At 44.0% G+C, this 5216-nt stretch overlaps 1 long non-coding RNA gene across 1 annotated transcript; it reads right to left on the bottom strand.

Annotated features, from left to right (window-relative positions):
* Positions 1 to 382: 382 nt before the first annotated feature.
* LOC117863620 (uncharacterized) lies at positions 383 to 2778 on the bottom strand. Its single transcript, XR_004642273.2, has 4 exons — positions 2533 to 2778; positions 2332 to 2444; positions 1028 to 1126; positions 383 to 938 (listed from the first exon to the last, which is right to left on the bottom strand). It is a non-coding gene; the product is annotated as an uncharacterized lncRNA (long non-coding RNA).
* Positions 2779 to 5216: the final 2438 nt, after the last annotated feature.

Genomic DNA, 5216 nt, shown 5'->3' with positions numbered 1-5216 from the left:
AGAAGGCTAGCAACATCAGAACTGTACACACGTACGCCTTCCTGCTCCTGGTAGTTGATGGCCACATGCCTTCTTCTCTGAGGGATCGATGAGCCGGAGTTGCTGTCTGTCGTTGCCCTTGCAGGTACGTACGTTCCTGTCCTTGATAGAGAGGCATGTAAAGATTCAGTACATCTAGTTAAGAGTGAGGTTAATAGATTATATATATGCATCAATTAGGTTTGATTTGGCAGCAAGGGGAGTTAAACCACAGGGAGAAAAGCCACCAGGGGGATTTTAGTGGCAAATCAATTTCCCCATCTGGGTTTGGGAACCAAGAGGCTAAATTCCCCTTTGGAGCAAAAAATACTTCAAAAATGCAGGAAAAAATTAAAGAAAAATCAGAAATAAACATCCTTGTTCAAATAAACGCATCCTTGTTCAAACGCATTCAAGCAGCACAGATGGTGATAAATGGGTGGGTGTAATAATTAGATAAGGCATCAGTTCCATCGCATATATTACAATACCAAATGGTTCTCCGGTGCTAACTATTATACATTTTGATAGCAGTATGATGCTAAGCAAGCACCAGGTGTTGTACTCAACCACGAGATGAGGATCTTCCCGGTTAGGAACTTGGGCATAGCAGGATTTCACAGGTGAGTCGGTGAAGATCTTGTTGCTTCATGCTCTGGTCCAGGGAAACACCTTATCACCGGAGCCTTTAAACTCTGGTCCAGAGAAACACCTTACCACTGGAGCTTGCACCAGCCAGGTGGCCAACTTTGTAGGGGTGCAGCGAAAACCGGCACGGGATGGCTGTCATGTGTTCACTCTCAAGAGATGCCGTGTATGAAGTCGAGAGGCTCTTCTCACTGCGATCAACTGAGATAACATCTATTACTCTTTTCATGTTCCCAACAAATAGGTTGCTGTCGCTCCAGCTCCAGATTGCCCTGCAAAGCACGAATTGAGTTTCACCACGAAAACAGTGACATGATATTCACTAAAGATTGCGAAACTAAGGTGACAAGAGCTCGCATACTTGAATGTGGACAGCCATCTGCCTGTCCTGTTGTTATGGTCGAGAACACACGAGTCATCAAAGTTGTCCACATTTAAAATCCAGACAGTGTCGTCAAGGCTACAGATAGTAAGAAACTAAGAATAAGATCATTTGTAACATTTAAATGTGTGATCCGTATCAATATAAACCTGTGAATGGTAGAACATAAGTATCTTTATTATTACATGAGACACTAAGTTGCTGTACTAACAACATAGAAACTATATTGAATCATATTAACAAACAGGCATAAGACACATTCTTTTTGTAACTCCCACTTCTTTAGCAACTTCAGAAAGACAATCTTCATTGTAATTTCACTACGTTAATTGATGAGAGGTGATTCTTTAGAACTCATGAGTGGTGCTTCTATGCTCTGCAAACAGTCAAAAGGCATATAAATATAAACACGCTAAAGCTCTGATGTGCAACCATATGTAATTCCAGTTGCTTGCTTCAGAACCCATGCAGTTTAATTTTGAGAAGGACCTTTAAACAGGACATACGTGAATCATAATGTTGCTAGCAAAAGTAGCAAAATGGTTAGGAAAAATGAGCATCTGGTTGTTGAAAGCATAAGGACATTAGTAGAAGTCAAGTGATTTCTTATAATCGCCATCTCAAGCTAGCATCATTTGCACTAAAAGAATAAATGGCACCTCTTTTAGAGCCTCTTGACCACAGCACTGGCAGAACACAGCAAGATAAGCAACCTAACAAATTTGATTGCTTCCGAATTCTGAAGCTAAAAATGTTCCAAATTTTGTCCAAAAATAGCAAGTTCTTAGTGACTGCATACTTAAGCTAAGGACTAACTAACTTCAACATCCAAATGGATCACAATGTCACATTTTGTAGTATACTAGTATGTCACATTTTCTCCTCTGTTAGTTGTACCAAAATCAAGTTTAGTGAACTGACAGATATGTGCATACAATGCAAGAGTCAAAATCTTTAACCAATCTTTCTCAAGACCTTTGGTAACTTACCAATAAATGGTATGTTACAGAACTAGAGCAGTACACAGGCAATACATTGACAAACACATTGACCAGGATTTCAATCAGAAATACCCAGAATTATTTCTGATAAAAGGTTAGCAAACATGCACCAAAATTTAGCTAACACCTATTCTTCCCATTGTTGGTGTTCATGAGGCAACAAACAAAATTACATCAACTAACCATGTAACTATACATCTGACTGACAAGGATGACCAATCAAACAATCAACTAACCACGGAACTATACATCTGACTGACAAGGATGTACCAAGTGAATCACCTGATGGCTGATGGGGAGGTGGAGGTGGCAGGGGAGTCCGAGTCGGGCAAGTCCGCCGCCGTACGAACTGCGTCAGGTCGTCATTGGCCGTAGGAACCGCGCCGCCGTAAGATCTGCAAGAACTTTTGTGAGTGTGAGGTGAGGTGAAAAGAGGAGAGGAGAAACCCTAGCATGGCAGGGAGAGGCTGGCGGAGGACTTACCCTAGCATGGCAGGGAGGGCGGAGGCGCGACAGGTCGTCGGAGACGAGCAGGAGGGAGGGCGATGGCAGAGGGCGATGGCGGAGGAGCAGCGACTGCGGCGACGGCGTTCGACGGGGCGGAGGAGGAGACGGGGGGGCGGAGGAGGAGGAGGAGACGGGGAGCGGCGGCGGAGGAGGAGACGCGGGGTGGCGGCGGCTTTCTGGCGAGACGAGGAGACGCGGGGGAGACGGTGTCCACGGGACGGGGACGGGTGCCCGATGGCTGGAGGCCGGGAGCCGTTCCGCGCGGAAGATTGGGCGGAGACGGGCCGGACTTCCCCGCCTAGCAGGCTTCCAAAGACGCCGGTGAACTGACCCGTGGGAACTTTCCGCGTGGCCCGCCAGCGCGCGTAAATGGCCGGGAACCCGGCGGGGAATTGGGCTGCCAAAGGGCCCTCAGAGAGAGAGAGAGAGAGGGGCCATGGCCCATGGCAAGAAGGGAGGCAGGCCCCCTGCGGGCCTCGATTCCATTGGGCTGGCCCATGTAGGAATTCTAGCAATCCCCACATTTTTGCTGCGAGCCACACCAATCCAGACATGTCCCTTCGGCCCGTTTCGTTCTCTCTCTCTCGAACACACAATTTCTTTGCAAAAAAATACGAATGCAAGTTCATTTTAGTGCCTGTGCAAGGGCTTTGAACGAATGTCTGTGTATTCAGGTCACTGGTACGCAAGTTAGAAACCATCTTAGAAAGTGAAAAAAAATTTATGGAAAGATTGTGAAGCTGAAAGCTTGAGTGGAGCTAGTTGGGACGAAGAAAGCTGCACCATAACCCTTAAGAGAGAGCATTACATTGGTCATATTCGGGTTAGGTTATTACTGGACTGAAGTTTTTACCATATGTTTACTAAAATTCATGGCATCTATGTATTTTACCTACTAGGACCATCGTGAGGATGCCAACTACTTAAACACTCCAATTGAGCACTACCATGAGATGGCCACTATCTTTAGCAATAGTTTGGCAATTGGTGCATATGCCAAGGGAGAAAATGACTCTCTTGCTAATGAGGTTACTGAAACAGAGAATGCACCGAAAGATACTGAATATGCTTCACCTACAAATGAACAAGTAGTGGCAGGGCCTGATAAGGCGACAAATGTCTGTCAACAATACTGGTGGGGAGTTCTCAAGTACTAAACCACCACCACCAAAGAAGGCCAAGGTCATTGTGGAAGATCCTAACATTGCCATGGTGACTATGATTAGCCAGAGCCTTGGAAACTTAGCAGCAGCCCTAACAAATGTCACCAAGGCCATTACTTCAGATGGTGACATTTCTGTGGGACTTTATGATGCCATGATGAGTATCTCTGGATTTGATGTAGCCCATCTTGATCACTACTATGTTTATTTGGGTGACCATCTACCACAAGCAAGGGCCTTTTACAAGCTGCCCCTGTCGAGCAAAATGATATGGGTTGCAAGGTACATCAAGGAGCACCTTTCCAACAACTGTAATCTATGGTGGTTTATGATTCGTGATTGTGTGTTGTACCTAGTCCTGAACTGAAGTTTGGTGTTGTGGTATTTGTTAGCGTGTTGGTGTTGGTCCTAATATTTTGCTAACCATATGCACTGAAACTATGGTGGTTGATGACTCCGACAACCGAATTGCACAGAGTGTGAAAACCCGACTCACTTCAAACACCTGATCACGGCAAATTGGATAATAAAAATAGTCAAGAGGACTGTCAACTTAAATGATTTTGAACCCCTCTCGGTCGATCTTGCTTAAATCTGGATGCGTTCTTTTATGTCAATTTATTTATTTAATGAATTTTATTTGCTTTCTCATTATATTGAGGTAAAGTTACCACCTATAGTAGGGAGGTTATCATACCCTGATTCATTCAGGTAACCAAACATAATCTTATACCATCCTGTATCATCCTATTCCAGCAACCAAACAAAACCATGTACCATCCCATTTAGACAACTAAACATCCAACTATTATTATATCATTCAGGATCATCCTATCCAGGTGAATCATCCCATACATGTTCCACTTCATTTAAGCAACCAAACACTACCTATAGTCTCATAGATGATGCAAGTGTTTGTATATTCATCTTGTGCAACTAGCAAATGATGTTGATGTATGTAAGACGTCGAATAACCCAGACTTGTGTTTGTCGACCCGCCGCTTGAAAACATGCAGCAGCAGCTGTTTAATTTGAGGATTCACTTGGATCATCCTACTAAGCAAGGCAAATTTGGTTTGGACATCAGCTTAATTTGTATTTTCATTACATACACTCCGCGCAACTGATGCATGTTTTTGTTCAAAGGAAAAAAAAAGAAATAAGCCAGCACTCTGCAGTCTGCGCTAGTATGTCGATACACATACGTCTTCTTCCTATTACAAGGCCAGATGTATAAAAACCACTGATCGTGGAGTTGGATGACCGACCATGTTGACGTCCAAATTACTGACTCGCGGGAGACGGGATGGTCAGGGATCAACCCATTCTATTCTATGAATAAAAAAAAGACAGGAGCAGGAAATTATAGTATATAATTGTATCATAGGCTGTAACCTGGGGGTGTGGTTTAATTTGTGTGACTAAAATTTCACGATGACACGGTTACCACATGAAGCTGACGTGTAAAAATAAACTGGAACGGTAACGCTAAGTTGC

This window comes from Setaria viridis, chromosome 7 (genome assembly GCF_005286985.2).
Source record: "Setaria viridis chromosome 7, Setaria_viridis_v4.0, whole genome shotgun sequence".
In the NCBI taxonomy this organism is placed as follows: domain Eukaryota; kingdom Viridiplantae; phylum Streptophyta; class Magnoliopsida; order Poales; family Poaceae; genus Setaria; species Setaria viridis.
This window is presented reverse-complemented; position numbering and strand designations above follow the sequence as displayed.